General features: G+C 41.0%; 1 long non-coding RNA gene across 1 annotated transcript; it reads right to left on the bottom strand.

Moving 5' to 3' along the window:
• Window positions 1-5,162: 5,162 nt before the first annotated feature.
• LOC145710778 (uncharacterized) lies at window positions 5,163-23,094 on the bottom strand. The gene is made up of 3 exons (XR_014135077.1): window positions 22,925-23,094; window positions 5,376-5,471; window positions 5,163-5,237 (listed from the first exon to the last, which is right to left on the bottom strand). It is a non-coding gene; the product is annotated as an uncharacterized LOC145710778 (long non-coding RNA).
• Window positions 23,095-23,990: the final 896 nt, after the last annotated feature.

Raw genomic sequence — 23,990 nt, 5'->3', positions numbered from 1 at the left:
ATCAACAGTTAGACCAACCATTCGGCTTATATTGACGAGCTGAAAAAGGTACAATAACAGATTTTTTTGTTATTTTCTGCTCCAAAAATAGGTTTTTGAAATCATCTTTGCTTTTGAGTGGCTGATTGCTAAAGATTCTTGCCAGAGAATGCGTTTCAATTCAAGCGAAAAAATTTTCGCTTTTTTTCGCAATTTTCAATGATATTTCGCTTCGCTTTCGCTTCGCACATGGGCGAAGAATTCGCTTCGCTTTCGCTTCGCAAAAAATTTGAAAAAATGGTTCGCTTTCGCTTCGCTTTCGCACTAGGATTTCGGCTGATATTTAGACCCCTGCTTAAACTTGATAATCACCTTTCAAATGGCTTTGTTGCCATGGGTGGGCAAAAAAAATTTCTGGAATTGAAGATAATAATTCATCAGCATAATTTTCCTCAAAAAATGATCCTCACAATAACTTATTGTGAATAAGTATGTTTTTTTATTCCTTAAATATTGCCCTTCTCGCGACAAACAGCGTCATTCAGCAATAGTACCCGACATACAATTTCAAATCTTTCTCTTCTCTTAACCAGTGACCACCGACCCGAGATAAAAAATCATAATAGTGATTATTTCTTAATTGCAGTTATTTTCTTTTATTTTCAATTTACTGTTTCTTTTTCTTGATCTTCCATTAACTTCTCAATGCACGTGGTCCAATCATTGGACCACGGCGACTTTGACCCCCTCTAATTCCCGTTGTAGTTATCAGTTTGACCTGAATTTTGTAATGTGAGCCGACAAGACAAAAACGAACCACTCTGTGAAGTTTCGAATGAAAACTCAAAAGTGGTGTCATTTTGCGCCAGATTTCTCTTTCGTTCTCTGGTGAAAAATCGGAACGGATTTTTCGATTTACAATTGTTTATTTTTATAGAAGAGGGTTCAAGCTTTCTAGCAATATATTCACGAGCTTTTTACTCGACGGAAACGTCAATTAGAGCCAAAAGTCCTGAGCGCTGTTTTTCACACTCTGAATTTGGCGCGCCGCGCCGGGCTGGATAATGCATTGTGGTCCAATAATTGGACCACGTGTTTTGAGCGCTTAGTCGCGCGCCCGTGTATTGAGAAGTTAACTTGACCTTTGAAACTTTTTGATTTTTTATGAAATAATCAGAATTGCTTGACTGATTTTGCGCTTCAGCGCAGATGACGAAACCAATTAATTATGAAATTAATGAACATTTTTGTTGCAGATTTTCGATAAAAAATATCAAAAATTTTAAACTCAGCCTCAACAGACGCCAACTATAACTGCTCAAAAATTTTGAACGAGGAAATATAAACGAAAAACGAGAAAAAGATTCTTTAAATAAATACAGTTGATTTCCATTTTCACACAAATAATCTACTTTTATTTCCAAAAGATATCAGAAAAAGTGTGTCACCGAAACAAAATGCGAGTTTGTTAAGGCTATTACCTCTCTTTTGGCCTTTCTGGAAAACGGACTTCCCTTGGTCGATTTCAAAAATTAAAGGGGATTGATCTATCGAATGAGCTATTACAAAGCTTCTTTTGTAAGGAATTAGGGATAGTTATTTACCTTAAAGATGGCCAACTCGACCCAGATAGCCTTAAGGCCACATGCTCTCATTTCCTTTACTTTCAATTGCAATTTACGGGTAAATAATTTACCGTAAATGTGTTCCGAAGAATAATGATAAAAACTTATTTTAGCGGTATTCGGTGATTTTCCCACAGCTCCTAATGCATGAACATATCCTAAATGAAAATCATAATGATTGTCAATGTTGACCTCTCATGTATTGATGATTGAAATTTATTTGGGACGCGTTTCGGCCTCAAGGGGCCTTCGTCAGCCCTAAGTACAGATTTGAATGAAAGTTCAAAAAACAGGAAAATCAGTCTCTCACCTAGAGTGGACAATTTCGAATAAAGGCAAAGATTGAAAACACAAAAACATAATTCGCTTTCGCGGGCAGATGGTATGGAGCGCCAGAAGAAAGCAAATTACAAATGCTCCATTACAGAAATTTACCTTCTGCGAATTTGATCTGCTTATTTAAGGGTAAAACATGAAATCGGCGCGGCGCGGCCGCCGTTCAGCGCCCCGCCGTGACCTATTTTTCAGAGGCCCGTCAAATCTGAGCGGAGAGAGTATTTTCATAATTCTTCTTGCGTTAAGATTATCAAAGCCTGCACTTACATCAAGACAATTTTGAAAAGAAGTATGAGCGTAGAAGCTTTTTCACGCGCTGCGCTGCTGCTAATGCCTTTTTCGAGGGAGCGCTCATTTCCAAGCTCCGTCTAAAAATTTATAAAATTTTAATTTAAAAGCTAGTCTACGAATTCGTAGAGTAGACGGAGCTCTACAAAATGGTTTTAATTTGGGAAACATCGGACGAAAATTGTGGGAGGAGATAGACTTTGAGCAAGTCATCCCATTTTTACATACTTCTACGCTCATACTTATTTTCAAAATTGTCCTGATGATAGTGCAGGCTTTGATAATCTTAACGCAATAAGAATTATGAAAAATACTCTCTCCGTTCAGATTTGACGGGCCTCTGAAAAAGGTCACGGCGGGGCGCTGAACGGGCGGCCGCGCCGCGCCGATTTCATGTTTTACCCTTAAGGGTACGGGTGTCGGCTTTCTATCGCCCGTAATAATATAATGTGGATAAAAAAGTTTTTAATCGAACTCTACAAAAAATTTAAGCTCGAGTCATAATTAATTGTTAGCTGCTATCAATGTTATTTTACGAGTTATGCTCTCGTAAAAAATTATCGAAAAAATTTTTCGGCTCAGATTTTTTCATCTGGGGCTTTTAGAAAGCTTAGAGAATGAGAATCATCATGATATTCTCGGTTTTCCGTGAATCTGTCTCAAAACATTTTTAGAGCCGAAAATGTGTCGCTCAGTTTCATAAAATGCTAATTTTCGGTGTAATAACAAGGATAGTTTTTTCAAAAAATTAAATTCCATACGAAATGTTATTCAATCTCAAAAATCTCTTGACAAAATTAAGATAAGAGTCTGAATTTTCACATAAAAATATAAATAAGGTATGTTTACAGGCTCATTTCTTCGGAATTGAAGCCTCTTTTAGGCCCATTTTCACCATTTTTGTCGAGATCACGACTTCGAGCCAATTTTTAAAACAAAAAATCTTTATAAATCCCAATTTCCTCTTGACAAAATGTAGAACTAGAATAGATCTTTGCACTGATGTAGACGAATTTTGTCCACCACTTCTATATCACGAGGAATTTAGCCCTAGTATGAGCCTCGCCGACAACCGTACCCTTAAGCAAGGATCGTTTTACTTGATCAAAAACGCTTCACAAAGGACACGGTCTTTATAGTACGGTTGATTGGAGATAACAGTAATACAGTTTTTCTTAAAACAGAATTTGGTTTTGATCAACGCTCTCGATGTAGTAGGCTTGTATTTTGGAGTGTCTGGCTCACTAAGGTACTATTAATCAAATTCCTCTCTGAATTTCGGACACTTCAATGGGTGGAAAAACATAGGACTACGATAACGTGGCTCAAAATGTTCTCTGATTCTCGTTCCAAGCTGTCTCTTTGTCTCACCCTGGTAATCCGTTTTCCCACATGGGCATTGGAAATGGTACACGACTCCACTTTTCTGCTCAATTGGCACCGGGCGCTTCCAGGTTGGGTGCAAAAATTGTTCTATTCTTACTGTTTTCCAACAAAGTCTCAGAAAAACTTTGGGGTAACTTTTTTCAGAATAGACCGCATTTCGCCATCAATACTGTCGCATCGGGGACCAGTAAAACTTTGTGCAAAAATTATGAATTATTTCCCCTTCCACTTTGGTTTCATTTTCGGCTTATCAAGGAGTTTTATTTTATCATCAACCAAACCTGGAGGATATCCATTGAGAATGAACTTCCTCTTGGCTTTTCGGAAACCTTCAATTTTGGCCTCTTCACAGGATGAAGCATTTTTCACCCTATGAAGATGCCCAACTAGAAGACTGATCTTCTGAGACTTAGGAGCAACATTTGTGCAAAAATTGGGAAGGAAATCCTTCGAAGATTCTTTTTCATAATGAAACATCTCAATTCCATTCTTATGAATTCTGAATTCAGTGTCTAAATATGCAACTTTACCATCAACCATCTCTTCCTTAGTTAATTGAATATTTTTGTGAAGACTTTTAGCTTTCTCAAAAATATAATGGATATCGGATTTCTGCACTATAAGAGCACAGTCATCCACGGATAAAAATAGCTCTACCTTCTCTCATCAGTTGGTCGAAAAACGGGGTCTCTAAAATGTGCATAAAAATGTCTGCCAAAATAGGGGAAAGTTTCGACCCCATAGTTGATCCATCTTTTTGTCTTAAAATCCATCTGGCGTGCTAAAACTTGTAAGCTTGAAAAGAACAGTATCTACTAAATTTTGAAAATCGGATCTTGCCGGAAACTCCGAAACATGTCATCAAAAGAGCATATTCTTTGACTAAAACCCACAAGTTTGGTCAACCAAGCAGGATGACTATTGGGACAAGGGGATCTATTGCTGAGGGTACGGAAATTTTCTTACAGCCAATTTTACAAAAGCTAAGAGATGATGTCAAGTACAATCTAAAGAATACTGCGGAGCTAAAAGAGAGTTTTATTAAAATTCGTGATAAGATTGATTTAGACAAACATACAGTTATTTCCCTGGACATAAAGGCAATGTTTCCATCATTGCCTATCAAAGAAATAATTTTCGATATAAGTGTCGATTTTCACGACACCACTCCACTTTTCTGCTCAATTGGTACCGGGCGCTTCCAGGTAATTCGCTTTCTTCTGGCGCTCCATTACATCTGCCCGCGAAAGCGAATTATGTGTTTGATTTTTTCAATCTTTGCTTTCATTCGAAATTGTCCACTCTAGGTGAGAGACTGATTTTCCTGTTTTTTGAACTTTCATTTAAATCTGTACTTAGGGCTGACGAAGGCCCCTTGAGGCCGAAACGCGTCCCAAATAAATTTCAATCATCAAAACGAAAATCTTAATGTTTTTTAATTTAAGAAGGCGCCCACAAAGATCCTTCTATAAACTGTCAGAACTAAAGCTATATTTTCTTAAAAACCCGTGTTGGTAAATGAAGATCCTAAAATAAGCAACCCTGCTGCTGAACGCTGAATCATTGTTTTGCTTATCGTTTTCGTTGCTATTGTCTGTCTTGTTTCAGCGCTCACCTCATCACCTTTGTTTTGGATCGTTTAACAGAATAATAAAAATGATTTTAAGAAACAGTTCAGTTGTGTGAGGAGTTCTCTAACCCAAATTATTTTTGAAAGAAAAAGGTGAAAGGGAAGAGATCAATTTTCAAAAAGAACCAAACCTGTAACGCCTCTACGGGCCGTATATTTTCGGGGTGTCACGAGCTCAACTGGTGGTGAATGCATTGATGAAGTGAAAATCTCACATATTTTTTTTACTTGCATGGCATCAGCAATAATCAAGATTCCCCGGCGATAATCATTATTTTAAGGCGGTTAATTTCGAAACCATCATTGGACCAAGGCGACTTAAACCTACTGTTTTTCCCATGGTAGTTATCTGTTTGACCTGAATTTGAAATGTGAGCTGAGAGAACCTCTCTGTAGACATCCGAATAAAAACTCAAAAGCGGTTAATTTTTGAATGATACATCGATGGTAAACCCATGATTCACTGATCATTTTAACATGTGACTTGGGGTCATCAGAGGTCACGTGAGGTCAGTTGAGGGCAAAATATGATTTTTCTGAAACTCGATTAAACTAGGGTTTTTTTGCATAGATTTGATCGCTGAGGATCACTGATCATGAATTTTATCATAAAAATCTCATCCGGATCCATCCTAAGCCATAAGAGCAGAAAAAAAAAGAAAACGAAAAAATTGAATTTTACCGTCAAAATAAGTTTTAAGCATTTTCTCGAAGAAAATAATAACCATAAAACTGAATCAAATTTGAAAAGTAAGGATTAAACAAAATAGGGAGTGGGTGGGGTTGGGGACAGAACTAAAAAAATTATCAACCAAATCAAAAATCCAAGGGCCACGGCCTATGTCAAGCCCATTTTAAATAAAAAGCCATGGACGGGGCTGAGACTTATTTAATAAATAATTATAATTATTTTTTCCTCTTCCAGGAGGATTCTTCAACCAGCGAAGTCCTCTGGAGGACAATTTATGACTCACGCTGGATCACATGATCAGTTCTAATTATTTAGAGTGGAAAACGGTAATGAAAAAAAAATGTCATCGTCGGGACTCGAACACCTCACTTGGCCGAAAAGTGAAGGGTTTTGACAGAAAATCGGCTCCAGAATTTTTTGCACAAAAGTGCACAATACAATTCGGGTATGATTTGTAAGCTTAATGGGTTTTGTAACCCGTTGACGCTAAGTTAGAAAACGGCGACGGGAAGCCGCGAATTAATTAATGCGTGGTTTATTGTAGAATCAAGTCCTGAGGTACAGAAATGAGGGGCAGTAGAGAGAGACCAATTAGTGACCGGTCAAGCAAGTGCCACATGGGAAATTGGTGGAGCGGGAGGTATTTGATAGAACTATGCATGTGAGTGTGCGCTCACCCATAAATGGATGAGCGATGAGTGTCAGTTCTAGCGCAAGCGCTAGAATATGCCTTATGGAAGTATAAGCGAGTATGCAAAACCCAATAAGCTCTTGAGCTGCTCTATCCAAATCTAGTTTTATCTAGTCCCCCGTTGGCCCCCGTTTTGGAAAAATCAGAAAAAAAAACAAAAATTTTGGGAGAATTCGCGATTTTTTCGGTGAAGATGATTTTTTTTTTTGAATTCTTGTAATTATGAAAAATGATCCTAGGAAGGTGTTCTACTTACTAAAAAATTTCAAGCCTATTAAAAATACTTTCGATTCTGGTCATTATCCCACTGTGCACCCCCTACTTATTACTAATAAGCATTTTTGAGTTTTTCCTTACCTTTTTTAGCGCCCTGGCACATAACTCAAGTCCCTCTACTTTCCTTTCTTTACTTAAAGTAAAAGTAGCGAAAAAAGGATGATTACAAGATCCCGCCAAGAACTCGTGAAGACGATCATTTTGGGTTAGATCAACTTGATGTCTACAAGCTAAAAAGAGTTAAAAAGGAAACGTGATTAGCCTCATAGAAATGATCTCATCCTAAACGCAATGATCGATTGGACACGAATCTCAAGAACAATCATGCTCCAAGAAGAACCCGATTCGAAAATCATTAGACTCGCAGTTCTCTCGGACGTCCACAGCCTTTTGGCCGACCACAACCTGGCCTTGAATCCCAAAACGCCCGAAAAGACGAAGCGTCAATTTGAAGAGCTAGCGTCATGGGCCAAGATCATATTCTGCTCAACGTCGGGCTGTAGTGGTTTTACAGAATTGCTCTAATTACGATCACGCCGCGGGGCAAAGCAAAGCTTGCCACGCGAGCACGGCGCGTAAGTGAAAATGATGGCGCACTAGCGCTGGCAAAATAATCGACTCTTAAACGCGCGCCCTTCCTGAAAAACCAAATAATCCGTTTTAAAACACCTCTCTTCAAATTATTCTCACGTTCTGATGCTCGAAATCCGATTAATCCGCTAAAATGGAATTATTCCTTTTCCAAGTGACAAAATCCGTTGGTGACAAATTATTACGTTCATGTTCAATTAATCCAATGAAAATGATACGATCGAATAATAGCCGATTAATCTACTGGGAACCCGAAAATTTGAAAAACTATAAAAACGGCTCACCATCTCTCTCACAGTCATTCTCACTTTTGCTCGCTCAGAGAATAGATCAAATAAAAAGCTCAAAAACCTTACTCTTTTTATACACAGCCAACTTTGCTCAGTTGTCTGTATATTTCTCTTGTGTTCACTTATTTGCATAGGTTGCAAAACCATTACAGGGCAAGGAATCACTTTGGCTTCAAATCTATAGCAGATTTCGACGCCAATGCAAGACCAGAAGGTAAGAGGGGTAATGCCCTGAGAATCGTAGCCAAAAGACTTCCACCGGAAGATTATTCGGGTAACGACTTCAGTTTCCTAACACCTGCGGACCCAGACGAAGCTAATCGCCTCTTTCCAACCTCAGTCTTAGAGGACTTCAAGCGTCGAAACAAGCTGCGCTCAGAAGACTGGTTCAACGAGTGGGAAATGCTGGACCACGCGGACATCCTAGACGAAGGATTCTGGACTTTTCATGTGAAAAATCCATTTCTGCAAAAAAATTTAACCGCGTAAGAAGAAAAATCCGAGAAAAATGCAAAAAACTGTCGAGAGAGAAAAACAAATTGCGGCGGCGCGGCGATTACGTAACAGCGCGCAGCCGCGTGGCGGCGCTGTTCGCCCGCTTGCCAAATTCACCGCTGGAAACACTTATCATTGCTATCAAATCCTTATCAACACTGTATTTCAATTCATTTGTTAATAATGATAATACATTTTATTTGAATTCTAAAAAGTGGGTTGTTCTTACGGAAGCTCCTGATTCGCGGAAAAGGGATGAAAGGTAAAGATGATTCCAGGTCCCCTTTTATAGGTTTTTCTTCGATTCAGTCTTTCAAAACGCGATTTAAAAGCTACTGAATTCGAATTTTGCTATCATGAGTCTTGAGGAAGGGTCGAATAACCCTTTTCTCGAAGGAAAAGAGAGAGAAAGAGAAAAAAAAATGCTTCCAATTACGATGTCTTGGAATGGCTTTTATTAAATTCGATTTATTTTTACACATAATTAATAAATTAATGATTTTACGATTTTAATCAAATAAAAAGCCAAAAAAGACAATCTCAAGCAAATAATTTGCTGCATAATTGTTATTGGCTTCATTGCAGCTCTCGTTATTTTAGCAGTTGGATTTGCTGGTAAGTCTTTTTGATTGAAGCCTTGTTATTAATTTCGACTATAAATTCTAAATCATAAATTCAGGTTTCATGGCTGGCTACCGCGTCGATGCTGATTTGGACGTCGATGGAGTTGACGACGATGCTGCCTACAGAGATGAATTCGATCCGTTCGACCCCGACAACGAATTCATCACAAGCAGAGAAGGTCAACAGAATCTCGGATAAAATTCGGCTGGCGCTTACTTGCTACTTGTGCACTTTTACATGTAAAACACGGCCTCTTTGAATTAAGCTGCAATTTCCCAAGAAGATACATTGAAAAATTACAAACTCTTGGCGATTATTATCTTAGTATTATAAGTCATTGACTGTACAAAAGATCTATTGAATTAAATAAAGAAGTATGATAAAGAAAAACCGGCTATGCCACTTTTAATGCAAAGATAAACGTCTAGAATGAATTTTCCGGCGGATTAAGGGCCATCTAATGGTCGAAAAATGGCGCGCTCATTGATGCACTTAGTAATTCCGGAGCGATCTATGTTTTTCTGACGAAAATTCCTGAAATGGAGCAGAGTAATGAGAATAAACTCGCCTATCTCAGATGATTGTCGGAAATGACGCTTTTTGAGCCAAACACGGAATCGAAAAAGATCAAGCTTGGTGTGAAGCATAGCTTTGTTGGTCGTGGCCCTGAAGATCCTTGCTACAGATTCAAGAAAAAATCAAAATTCCATCAACTTTCCGGCGGTTCAGTTCCACCACCAAAGCGGGTACCCTCCCAATCCCTGGGCAAAATCAAAAACCCAGGGATTCGGAGGGTCAAATCCAAAATGTTCTAGAAAAAGCTTTTAGCTGTTTTAAATCAGATTCATTGATTAGTTTTCTCTAAAAATTTGTTAGGGTTGAAAGCAAAACAACTTTAGCATACTTATTAAACGTTCTAAATGTAATATTGGTGACTCACAAATTGTGAGCATATACTATTGATGAAATTGAAATGATTTTTAAGCCTTAAAATCTTCATTATATCGTCTGATAATTATTTTGAAAAAAATGTGGGTTGGAAAAATACTTTTTGCTTTCATTCAATTTTCTTCTTTTAAGGAGGTAGATATCAAGAATCGTCATTTTCTGTCAGACTTTCCGCCAAAAGTTAAAATTGTCACACCCTTATTTTTCTTTGGAAACAATTTTTTTAGACGTTTCTCTATTTCCTATGGAAGTTGAAAATTCGAATTTCAAAATATTTTTTAACAGAATTTTTTCGTCAAAGATCGCTAACTTTCCTAGAATGGTCATTTTGGTTACAATCGGAGGTGCCCGATTTGCATTGTAGCACCTCGAAAGCTCAAGAAATCTGAATTTTTGACTTCCATAGGAAATAGATAATTGCCTAAGGTAAATTTTCGGCAGAAAAAATAAGGGGGTCACTATGTTAAAAATTTGAAAAAACACTGACAGAAAATCCGATTCTTGATACCTACCCCCTTAAGGGTTAGTGTTTAATCAAATATGACATACAAGCTATCTTATAAAATGCGTAATTTTTGATATATTTTGAAAAATGATAAATAAAAGATGTTTTTTGATCATTTGTAGCGGTTTTCTAGAACATCACCCTCCGAATCCCTGGACTTTCGCCAAAAACCCAGGGATTCGGAGGGTGCCCAGGGATTCGGGGTGACAATCGATGTACCGCATCTGCGGATGTACCGCATCGACGGATGTACCGCATCGGCGGATGTACCGCGCTTGCGGTAGGTCGGCCGATGCGGTACATCGGCCAATGCGGTACATCGATCGCTTTTTTGCAAAAATGCGGTACGTCGATCGTTTTTTGCCGAAATATTTCTAGAACGGGCTTTTTGGCTAGTGAGGATGCGGTACGTCGATCGTTTTCACTCATAATGCGGTACATCGATCGTTTTTTTGTGAAAATGCGGTACATCGGTCGCTTTTCGCGTTCAAAAAGTGATAAAAGCTTTCGACTCTTGGTTATGAATTCCTGGTCGACCCCCTGTCAGCCGAAGATTACGGCCCAAAATTTTAAAGCTGTAAAGAAACTTTTGAAAAGTGAAATATTCGACTACAAAAATGATCATCATCGGACATTTCTTCTTCAGAAATAGCTTTGGTAGTAGCGATAAAAATAAAGCGTAAAGCGTGCGGGCGAAGGGTGCACCAATGCCGCAATCACAAAGGGTGCTCTACCTGCGCAACCCACTGTACAGTACAGTCTGTACTTATGTGCCAAGGCGCTATCTTATAAAATATAAGACAGAATCTACTAATAAAACTCTTTTTTTGGTTGACCCTCGGGTTTTTCGACCCCCTTAATTTGTCTCAGAGCATCAGCTAACCCCTTATAATCAATAGTAATAATATTGCGAACGGCGTTCGCAAAATTACGAACGGCGTTCGCAAATTGCGAACGTGGCCGCCCTACACCCGGTCATATGACTTCGTCAAGGTCACAATACCCAGTCGAGGCAACGCAAAAGAATCTAGTCTTTCAGAAAATGTATAGATGCTACGGCAGCCCAGCTACCACATAAGGATTTTGAATACGGTTGGGACAAAGTCAGGGTCAACCTAAAAAAACATTGTTAATATAATTATTGCTCATATACTCGGTTTCCTGAACGTCGTTTTACATTTTTGTCGAGCTTTCCTCAAGATTCGTCAATTAGTCAGCAGATAGAATTTATCTTGGAGAGATCCTCAAGAAGGATAAATTGAATATACTTATAATAGTAAATGACTTATAATAGAAATATTTCTGAACAAGAAATGACCTTAGATGATCATTTTGTTTCAGTCTTCAAAAGTTTCTTTACAGCTTTAAAATTTTGGGCCGTAATCTTCGGCTGACAGGGGTCGACGAGGAATTCATAACCAAGAGTCGAAAGCTTTTATCACTTTTTGAAGGCGAAAAGCGACCGATGTACCGCATTTTCACAAAAACGATCGATGTACCGCATTATGAGTGAAAACAATCGACGTACCGCATCCTCACTAGCCAAAAACCCGTTCTAGAAATATTTCGGCAAAAAACGATCGACGTACCGCATTTTTGCAAAAGCGATCGATGTACCGCATTGGCCGATGTACAGCATCGGCTGACCTACCGCAAGCGCGGTACATCCGCCGATGCGGTACATCCGTCGATGCGGTACATCCGCAGATGCGGTACATCGAGTGCCATCGGGATTCGGAGGGTCACCCCACCAAAGCATAACGACGCGCAGCAGCCTCCGTTTAATCCTATTTTTAACCAGAACATTCGTAACCCTCGTCCTTCATCAACAGAAGATTCACAGTCGAATAGAGCGCGCACACAACACGACGAGGCTTCATTTTATACTCCTTTTTTGAAAAAAACACTTTATTTATTACTCTGTATCAACTCGAACCAAGAACCACGACAGTGGAGCGACAGTTTATCCCGAACAACCTGAGTTAGGCAACCACGGCAACAACGGCAACAACGGCAACAGGGCCGAATAAAAATAATCTATATTTTCGAATAACCTGAGTTGGGCAACAACGGCAACATTCTAGAAGCAAACCAGATGTTTTTAACCACTCCTTGAATTTCCTAAAATCAGGCGCGAAGCGCATACTCGCTCTTTGACTTCTTTGACTTCTTTCAATGCACGATTCATTAAAACACTCCTCATCAGATCTTAGCATCAGGCCTGGTCAGCTGGAAAGAAGGGCCTCATTCGACAGAGAAGTGAGATTTTCAAGATCCGAGTCACTTCTGGGCGATCATTTTTTCTGCGTGAGAAGCCGCTGCAATCCGCAGTCAATATTGTAGAGCACATCCGTCGCGTAAAGAAGAAACAGGCCCAGAGCTCGCAAACGTCGGACAAGCGGTTTATTTTAAAAATCCGGGAACGAGGCCGAAGCGCCCCGAAGGGCCATCAAGCCCCTTAAATTCAAAAATAAAGGAACGGGGCTGAAGCGGCCCGAAGAGCCGTCAAGCCAAAAAATTAATAATTCAAGGAACGGGGCTGAAGCGGCCCGAAGGGCCGTCAGGCCCTAAAATAAAAAGGATCAAGGAACGGGGCTGAAGCGGACCGAACGCCGTCAAGCCCCTAAAATAAAAAGAATCGAGGTACGGGGCTGAAGCGGCCCGTAGGGACGAACCTGAAATTGTCAACAAGGCCATCAAGGCCATCACGGCCAGCATGGCCATCAAGGCCATCAATTCCCAATTTCAGGTTTTCAGAAGTTTTGTAGATTTGGTTGTTATTGTTTTTATAAGCATGGTTCTAGAAACGTTCTTGTTTTCAGATTAAACTCCGTAGCTGAATTATTAACTCAAAATTTGAATGAAAAATTGCTTCCGCTGCTGAAAAAGACACTGCTTAGGAAGCCGATCAATTTTAGTACTTCTGAAGCAAAAATCGACGATCAGAAAGCAGATAAAGCGGGTGTGCGCTCCGCGCCTGTCTTATAGGAAACCCCAGAAGCAACTTTCTAGAATTGATGGCCTTGATGGCCTCGTTAACAAATTCAGGTTATGGGGACTTTTGTTGACTTCAAAAAATGTCTTGATGGCCTCGATGGCCCTGATGGCCGTGATGGCCTTGATGGCCTTGTTGACAATTTCAGGTTTTCCCGCCCGTAGGGCCGTCAAGCCCCTTAAATTCAAAAATCAAGAAACGGGGCGGAAACGGCCCGAAGAGCCGTCAAGCCCCTGAAATTCATAAATCAAGGAACGGGGCTGAAGCGGCCCGAAGAGCCGTCAGGCTCCTTAAATAAAAGTGATCAAGGAACGGGGCTGAAGCGGCCAGAAGGGCCGTCAGGCCCCTAAAATAAAAAGGATCAAGGAACGGGGCTGAAGCGGCCCGAAGGGCCGTAAAGCCCCTAAAATTAAAAGAATCAAGGTTCGGGACTGAAGCGGCCCGTAGGGCCGTTAAGCCCCTTAAATTTAAAAATCAAGAAACGGGGCTGTAACGGCCCGACGGGCCGTCAAGCCCCTTCAATTCAAAAATTAAGGAGCGGGGCGGAAACGGCCCGAAGAGCCGTCAAGCCAAAAAAATAAATAATTCAAGGAACGGGGCTGAAGCGGCCCAAAGGGCCGTCAGGCCCCTTAAATTAAAAGATCATGGAACGGGGCTGAAGCGGCCCGAAAGGCCGTCAAGCCCCTAAAATTCAAAATTAAAAACGACGAAGGATTCTGGACTTTTCATGTGAAAAATCCATTTCTGCAAAAAATTTAACCGCGTAAGAAGAAAAATCCGAGAAAAATGCAAAAAACTGTCGAGAGAGAAAAACAAATTGCGGCGGCGCGGCGATTACGTAACAGCGCGCAGCCGCGTGGCGGCGCTGTTCGCCCGCTTGCCAAATTCACCGCTGGAAACACTTATCATTGCTATCAAATCCTTATCAACACTGTATTTCAATTCATTTGTTAATAATGATAATACATTTTATTTGAATTCTAAAAAGTGGGTTGTTCTTACGGAAGCTCCTGATTCGCGGAAAAGGGATGAAAGGTAAAGATGATTCCAGGTCCCCTTTTATAGGTTTTTCTTCGATTCAGTCTTTCAAAACGCGATTTAAAAGCTACTGAATTCGAATTTTGCTATCATGAGTCTTGAGGAAGGGTCGAATAACCCTTTTCTCGAAGGAAAAGAGAGAGAAAGAGAAAAAAAAATGCTTCCAATTACGATGTCTTGGAATGGCTTTTATTAAATTCGATTTATTTTTACACATAATTAATAAATTAATGATTTTACGATTTTAATCAAATAAAAAGCCAAAAAAGACAATCTCAAGCAAATAATTTGCTGCATAATTGTTATTGGCTTCATTGCAGCTCTCGTTATTTTAGCAGTTGGATTTGCTGGTAAGTCTTTTTGATTGAAGCCTTGTTATTAATTTCGACTATAAATTCTAAATCATAAATTCAGGTTTCATGGCTGGCTACCGCGTCGATGCTGATTTGGACGTCGATGGAGTTGACGACGATGCTGCCTACAGAGATGAATTCGATCCGTTCGACCCCGACAACGAATTCATCACAAGCAGAGAAGGTCAACAGAATCTCGGATAAAATTCGGCTGGCGCTTACTTGCTACTTGTGCACTTTTACATGTAAAACACGGCCTCTTTGAATTAAGCTGCAATTTCCCAAGAAGATACATTGAAAAATTACAAACTCTTGGCGATTATTATCTTAGTATTATAAGTCATTGACTGTACAAAAGATCTATTGAATTAAATAAAGAAGTATGATAAAGAAAAACCGACTATGCCACTTTTAATGCAAAGATAAACGTCTAGAATGAATTTTCCGGCGGATTAAGGGCCATCTAATGGTCGAAAAATGGCGCGCTCATTGATGCACTTAGTAATTCCGGAGCGATCTATGTTTTTCTGACGAAAATTCCTGAAATGGAGCAGAGTAATGAGAATAAACTCGCCTATCTCAGATGATTGTCGGAAATGACGCTTTTGAGCCAAACACGGAATCGAAAAAGATCAAGCTTGGTGTGAAGCATAGCTTTGTTGGTCGTGGCCCTGAAGATCCTTGCTACAGATTCAAGAAAAATCAAAATTCCATCAACTTTCCGGCGGTTCAGTTCCACCACCAAAGCATAACGACGCGCAGCAGCCTCCGTTTAATCCTATTTTTAACCAGAACATTCGTAACCCTCGTCCTTCATCAACAGAAGATTCACAGTCGAATAGAGCGCGCACACAACACGACGAGGCTTCATTTTATACTCCTTTTTTGAAAAAAACACTTTATTTATTACTCTGTATCAACTCGAACCAAGAACCACGACAGTGGAGCGACAGTTTATCCCGAACAACCTGAGTTAGGCAACCACGGCAACAACGGCAACAACGGCAACAGGGCCGAATAAAAATAATCTATATTTTCGAATAACCTGAGTTGGGCAACAACGGCAACATTCTAGAAGCAAACCAGATGTTTTTAACCACTCCTTGAATTTCCTAAAATCAGGCGCGAAGCGCATACTCGCTCTTTGACTTCTTTGACTTCTTTCAATGCACGATTCATTAAAACACTCCTCATCAGATCTTAGCATCAGGCCTGGTCAGCTGGAAAGAAGGGCCTCATTCGACAGAGAAGTGAGATTTTCAAGATCCGAGTCACTTCTGGGCGATCATTTTTTTCTGCGTGAGAAGCCGCTGCAATCCGCAGTCAATATTGTAGAGCACATCCGTCGCGTAAAGAAGAAACAGGCCCAGAGCTCGCAAACGTCGGACAAGCGGTTTATTTTAAAAAATCCGGGAACGAGGCCGAAGCGCCCCGAAGGGCCATCAAGCCCCTTAAATTCAAAAATAAAGGAACGGGGCTGAAGCGGCCCGAAGAGCCGTCAAGCCAAAAAATTAATAATTCAAGGAACGGGGCTGAAGCGGCCCGAAGGGCCGTCAGGCCCCTAAAATAAAAAGGATCAAGGAACGGGGCTGAAGCGGACCGAACGCCGTCAAGCCCCTAAAATAAAAAGAATCGAGGTACGGGGCTGAAGCGGCCCGTAGGGACGAACCTGAAATTGTCAACAAGGCCATCAAGGCCATCACGGCCAGCATGGCCATCAAGGCCATCAATTCCCAATTTCAGGTTTTCAGAAGTTTTGTAGATTTGGTTGTTATTGTTTTTATAAGCATGGTTCTAGAAACGTTCTTGTTTTCAGATTAAACTCCGTAGCTGAATTATTAACTCAAAATTTGAATGAAAAATTGCTTCCGCTGCTGAAAAAGACACTGCTTAGGAAGCCGATCAATTTTAGTACTTCTGAAGCAAAAATCGACGATCAGAAAGCAGATAAAGCGGGTGTGCGCTCCGCGCCTGTCTTATAGGAAACCCCAGAAGCAACTTTCTAGAATTGATGGCCTTGATGGCCTCGTTAACAAATTCAGGTTATGGGGACTTTTGTTGACTTCAAAAATGTCTTGATGGCCTCGATGGCCCTGATGGCCGTGATGGCCTTGATGGCCTTGTTGACAATTTCAGGTTTTCCCGCCCGTAGGGCCGTCAAGCCCCTTAAATTCAAAAATCAAGAAACGGGGCGGAAACGGCCCGAAGAGCCGTCAAGCCCCTGAAATTCATAAATCAAGGAACGGGGCTGAAGCGGCCCGAAGAGCCGTCAGGCTCCTTAAATAAAAGTGATCAAGGAACGGGGCTGAAGCGGCCAGAAGGGCCGTCAGGCCCCTAAAATAAAAAGGATCAAGGAACGGGGCTGAAGCGGCCCGAAGGGCCGTAAAGCCCTAAAATTAAAAGAATCAAGGTTCGGGACTGAAGCGGCCCGTAGGGCCGTTAAGCCCCTTAAATTTAAAAATCAAGAAACGGGGCTGTAACGGCCCGACGGGCCGTCAAGCCCCTTCAATTCAAAAATTAAGGAGCGGGGCGGAAACGGCCCGAAGAGCCGTCAAGCCAAAAAATAAATAATTCAAGGAACGGGGCTGAAGCGGCCCAAAGGGCCGTCAGGCCCCTTAAATTAAAAAGATCATGGAACGGGGCTGAAGCGGCCCGAAAGGCCGTCAAGCCCCTAAAATTCAAAATTAAAAACGACGAAGGATTCTGGACTTTTCATGTGAAAAATCCATTTCTGCAAAAAAATTTAACCGCGTAAGAAGAAAAATCCGAGAAAAATGCAAAAAACTGTCGAGAGAGAAAAACAAATTGCGGCGGCGCGGCGATTACGTAACAGCGCGCAGCCGCGTGGCGGCGCTGTTCGCCCGCTTGCCAAATTCACCGCTGGAAACACTTATCATTGCTATCAAATCCTTATCAACACTGTATTTCAATTCATTTGTTAATAATGATAATACATTTTATTTGAATTCTAAAAAGTGGGTTGTTCTTACGGAAGCTCCTGATTCGCGGAAAAGGGATGAAAGGTAAAGATGATTCCAGGTCCCCTTTTATAGGTTTTTCTTCGATTCAGTCTTTCAAAACGCGATTTAAAAGCTACTGAATTCGAATTTTGCTATCATGAGTCTTGAGGAAGGGTCGAATAACCCTTTTCTCGAAGGAAAAGAGAGAGAAAGAGAAAAAAAAATGCTTCCAATTACGATGTCTTGGAATGGCTTTTATTAAATTCGATTTATTTTTACACATAATTAATAAATTAATGATTTTACGATTTTAATCAAATAAAAAGCCAAAAAAGACAATCTCAAGCAAATAATTTGCTGCATAATTGTTATTGGCTTCATTGCAGCTCTCGTTATTTTAGCAGTTGGATTTGCTGGTAAGTCTTTTTGATTGAAGCCTTGTTATTAATTTCGACTATAAATTCTAAATCATAAATTCAGGTTTCATGGCTGGCTACCGCGTCGATGCTGATTTGGACGTCGATGGAGTTGACGACGATGCTGCCTACAGAGATGAATTCGATCCGTTCGACCCCGACAACGAATTCATCACAAGCAGAGAAGGTCAACAGAATCTCGGATAAAATTCGGCTGGCGCTTACTTGCTACTTGTGCACTTTTACATGTAAAACACGGCCTCTTTGAATTAAGCTGCAATTTCCCAAGAAGATACATTGAAAAATTACAAACTCTTGGCGATTATTATCTTAGTATTATAAGTCATTGACTGTACAAAAGATCTATTGAATTAAATAAAGAAGTATGATAAAGAAAAACCGGCTATGCCACTTTTAATGCAAAGATAAACGTCTAGAATGAATTTTCCGGCGGATTAAGGGCCATCTAATGGTCGAAAAATGGCGCGCTCATTGATGCACTTAGTAATTCCGGAGCGATCTATGTTTTTCTGACGAAAATTCCTGAAATGGAGCAGAGTAATGAGAATAAACTCGCCTATCTCAGATGATTGTCGGAAATGACGCTTTTTGAGCCAAACACGGAATCGAAAAAGATCAAGCTTGGTGTGAAGCATAGCTTTGTTGGTCGTGGCCCTGAAGATCCTTGCTACAGATTCAAGAAAAAATCAAAATTCCATCAACTTTCCGGCGGTTCAGTTCCACCACCAAAGCATAACGACGCGCAGCAGCCTCCGTTTAATCCTATTTTTAACCAGAACATTCGTAACCCTCGTCCTTCATCAACAGAAGATTCACAGTCGAATAGAGCGCGCACACAACACGACGAGGCTTCATTTTATACTCCTTTTTTGAAAAAAACACTTTATTTATTACTCTGTATCAACTCGAACCAAGAACCACGACAGTGGAGCGACAGTTTATCCCGAACAACCTGAGTTAGGCAACCACGGCAACAACGGCAACAACGGCAACAGGGCCGAATAAAAATAATCTATATTTTCGAATAACCTGAGTTGGGCAACAACGGCAACATTCTAGAAGCAAACCAGATGTTTTTAACCACTCCTTGAATTTCCTAAAATCAGGCGCGAAGCGCATACTCGCTCTTTGACTTCTTTGACTTCTTTCAATGCACGATTCATTAAAACACTCCTCATCAGATCTTAGCATCAGGCCTGGTCAGCTGGAAAGAAGGGCCTCATTCGACAGAGAAGTGAGATTTTCAAGATCCGAGTCACTTCTGGGCGATCATTTTTTTCTGCGTGAGAAGCCGCTGCAATCCGCAGTCAATATTGTAGAGCACATCCGTCGCGTAAAGAAGAAACAGGCCCAGAGCTCGCAAACGTCGGACAAGCGGTTTATTTTAAAAAATCCGGGAACGAGGCCGAAGCGCCCCGAAGGGCCATCAAGCCCCTTAAATTCAAAAATAAAGGAACGGGGCTGAAGCGGCCCGAAGAGCCGTCAAGCCAAAAAAATTAATAATTCAAGGAACGGGGCTGAAGCGGCCCGAAGGGCCGTCAGGCCCCTAAAATAAAAAGGATCAAGGAACGGGGCTGAAGCGGACCGAACGCCGTCAAGCCCTTAAAATAAAAAGAATCGAGGTACGGGGCTGAAGCGGCCCGTAGGGGCGAACCTGAAATTGTCAACAAGGCCATCAAGGCCATCACGGCCAGCATGGCCATCAAGGCCATCAATTCCCAATTTCAGGTTTTCAGAAGTTTTGTAGATTTGGTTGTTATTGTTTTTATAAGCATGGTTCTAGAAACGTTCTTGTTTTCAGATTAAACTCCGTAGCTGAATTATTAACTCAAAATTTGAATGAAAAATTGCTTCCGCTGCTGAAAAAGACACTGCTTAGGAAGCCGATCAATTTTAGTACTTCTGAAGCAAAAATCGACGATCAGAAAGCAGATAAAGCGGGTGTGCGCTCCGCGCCTGTCTTATAGGAAACCCCAGAAGCAACTTTCTAGAATTGATGGCCTTGATGGCCTCGTTAACAAATTCAGGTTATGGGGACTTTTGTTGACTTCAAAAATGTCTTGATGGCCTCGATGGCCCTGATGGCCGTGATGGCCTTGATGGCCTTGTTGACAATTTCAGGTTTTCCCGCCCGTAGGGCCGTCAAGCCCTTAAATTCAAAAATCAAGAAACGGGGCGGAAACGGCCCGAAGAGCCGTCAAGCCCCTGAAATTCATAAATCAAGGAACGGGGCTGAAGCGGCCCGAAGAGCCGTCAGGCTCCTTAAATAAAAGTGATCAAGGAACGGGGCTGAAGCGGCCAGAAGGGCCGTCAGGCCCCTAAAATAAAAAGGATCAAGGAACGGGGCTGAAGCGGCCCGAAGGGCCGTAAAGCCCTAAAATTAAAAGAATCAAGGTTCGGGACTGAAGCGGCCCGTAGGGCCGTTAAGCCCTTAAATTTAAAAATCAAGAAACGGGGCTGTAACGGCCCGACGGGCCGTCAAGCCCCTTCAATTCAAAAATTAAGGAGCGGGGCGGAAACGGCCCGAAGAGCCGTCAAGCCAAAAAAATAAATAATTCAAGGAACGGGGCTGAAGCGGCCCAAAGGGCCGTCAGGCCCCTTAAATTAAAAGGATCATGGAACGTGGCTGAAACGGCCCGAAGGGCAGTCAAGCCCCTTAAATTTAAAAATCAGGGAACGGGGCTGAAACGGCCCGAAGGGCCGTCAAGCCCCTTAAATTTAAAAATCAAGGAACGGGGCTGAAACGGCCCGAAGGGCCGTCAAGCCCTTAAATTTAAAAATCAAGGAACGGGGCTGCACCTAAGCCTAACCCCAGTGCCGCGGCACCGTGCCGTGTCCAAACTGAAATTCACTGAATGGAGCGGCACGGCACGGCACGGCTCTTCAAAACTAGACAAGAAGTTTTTTGACGATTTCCAGGCCCGCGAAATTTTTTTTGAAATCATCAGTATAAAAGATTAAAGTCGTAGATTAAAGCATTAAAACTAGCAATTTCCTTTTTTGAAAGTTTTCGTTCATTCTTTCTTCTTCTTTTTCACTTTTTCAATTTAACTCTTCTTTGAAAAAATGATGAAATGAGTTATCGTTGCTAAAGTCGGCTGCGCCAATCAGGTGCAAGCGCAACATTTCAAAAAAAAAAAGAGAAGGAAAACTCAAGTAAAGTCAAGATAAATCAAAAAAAAAAAAGTTATTGTTCAAAATTATATGCTGAGTGGGGGGTAGAGTAAGGCGTATTTTTGTCAAGACTCTCATTTCTTGTTTTTGAAAATATTTTCTAAAAATTTTCCTTACCTCGACCAAAATCCATACCGCGACCAAATCCTTACCTCGACCATTTCCTGAATCTGGGATTACTGGCGAAGAACTTCATTCTCCAAAAATATAATGGTCGATCTAGCGTTAAAAAAGGGCCACGATTTCCCCTGTGTTAATTTTAAATTTTTAAGAGCCGATCTTTATGGTTTTCTGGGTGTTTTTTCTTCGTAACTCCTCAACCTTTTTTCATATCGGGTTAAAATTAAGCTTTTTTTTCTCAATTGTTCGAGATCTACATCTTTCATATTGATGAAAAGACCTCAAAAGCAATATTTCAAAAGTTTTATTTTTTGAGCGTGGACCCTATAACATAGGTCATCCCCTTGTTACCAGGATAAACGTTGGCGAAAATCTGAATTTAGCGGGATAGACCCCTGGCAAACGAGCCCCCACGTTAGTAGCATAAACTTTGGCAAAATGGGTCATTGTTAGCAGGGTAAACTTTGGCACTCAATTAACAGGGTAGGTGAATCATAAGTGAGCGCCTCCAGCGTGAAATCAGCGGCGGAAATCAAAACCCATTTGCGCGCCATTCGAACCCGCTCCGTGAGGCAGAGCAATGGTGATTCATTCAACCCTGTTAACTTGGTGCCCAAGTTCGAAAAACCTGAAAATGGCAACAAGGGCAACAAGGGCAACAAAGGCAACATAGGGCAACGAGGGCAACAAGGGCATCTGAAAAACAGCTTCAAGTCTCCAAAACCTGAAAATGGCAACAAGGGCAACAAGGGCAACATTCCTTCGCTTAGGAAAACAACATCTTCAAGAGATGGAGGCGGGAAAGTAGAGAAAGTTGGCCTCCTGCAAAAATGAGTTCTCTACCAGATTTTGCGCGCAAGGGCCGCAGGCCCGCAGCGTGCTCAACAGCGTTGTTAATTTCTTTTGGATTTTCTTGTTCTATATGTTGATATTTTTGCGATGAACGTACATGAAGCAGACGAAATGGCTAATTATTTGATTAGAAATTTATAAATTTTGATCAATTATCTAGTTTCATTTTACAAACAGCGTTGTAAACTCGTATTTGCTGTTGCTCCCCTGCTTGCATTATCCTGACTGAGCCAAAAATAACGCAAGAAAATTAATTCAAAACAAATCTAGAGACGCGCTCCTAAAACAACAACAACAGACAATTCAAAATCGGCCCAAGTCCTCAAAACCTGAAAATGGCAACAAGGGCAACATGTTGCCCTTGTTGCCCTTGTTGCCTTTGTTGCCCTTGTTGCCATTTTCAGGTTTTACCCCCAAGTTTACCCTGCTAACAATGACCCCTTTTGCCAAAGTTTATGCTGCTAACGTGGGGGCTCGTTTGCCACGGGTCTATCCTGCTAAATTCAGATTTTCGCCGACGTTTATCCTGGTAACAAGGGGATGACCTATGTTATTATATACTTTACTTGCACCAATAATGAAAAAAGATTGATACAAATCGATGGTCTTTTTTCTCCAAATATCTGAAGATGATGCCTGCCTGAAATTATTCCATCATCTTTAAGTTTTTAAGAAGAAGAACACACCATCCCGGATTTCCATAGCTCCTGTACATAATTCCTGCAGCGAGGTTGACATTTATTTGACAGACTCGTAATTGTTGACAAATAAGTGCTGGAAAAAACTCGTTTGAAAGCGGCGACAATTTTATGACTATTTAAGGACAAAAAAAATAACAAGCATTTATATTGAATCAAATAATATTAATCATATTTTATGATATATTTGGTTTACGGGAGAACACGGCTCGAAATCGGGCGATAAAATCGCAAGGCTAGGGAAGGCTAAACAGAGCGAATTTTCAAAAACTTACAATCGTGGATCTTTTTACCGCGCTTATGACTAGGGCCAGCGCGCGAAAAATCAGCATCGTAATCCCGGTGAGATAGAGGGCTGAAATTTTGGGACAAAATGGATTCTGCCAAAACTTAAGAAATTGTAAACAAAAAAGGAAAGCATGCACGCACAACGCAAACTTTCTCTAGATGTGCGAGTTCAAATCCAATGGGAAGATGCGAGCCGGCGGGGGGGGGTACTGAATCGCCAAGCGTCGGCTGGTCCGGAACCAATCGACTATCAATCGACAAAACCATGACCAAGGAAAGAGTTCTGAACAAGAGCGAGAGTTGAGCCCCGCAAACCCAATGAGTTCTCTACCAGAAAATGCACGCGTAAGGGCTTTGGCCCGTCGCGCGCTCAATAAATTAGTGATTTTATGCAAGATCTGAATTTGATTGAGAAATTCCTTGCTGGCACCCTAAATTAATGGTTTTAATTATTTTAACATTTTGACTACAGTCGACTGCGGGAATTACGAGCTATTTTTTCAGGAATTACGCGAAATACTCGTTATTCTGGCAGTCCGAAAAATTTGCCGATTTTCTCTCGATATCATGTGTAAAATTAAAAGTTTCTTGACAAAGTCATATGGATGTTTTAAGTATTGGATATACAGTTAATTATGGAATTTTTGGACATTTTTTGTCCCAAGATTTTCGTAAAAATGTCCAAAAATTTGATACACGCTGCCGACAAAAATGTCCCAT

This window comes from Oikopleura dioica, chromosome YSR, assembly GCF_907165135.1.
Source record: "Oikopleura dioica chromosome YSR, OKI2018_I68_1.0, whole genome shotgun sequence".
NCBI lineage: Eukaryota > Metazoa > Chordata > Appendicularia > Copelata > Oikopleuridae > Oikopleura > Oikopleura dioica.
This window is presented reverse-complemented; position numbering and strand designations above follow the sequence as displayed.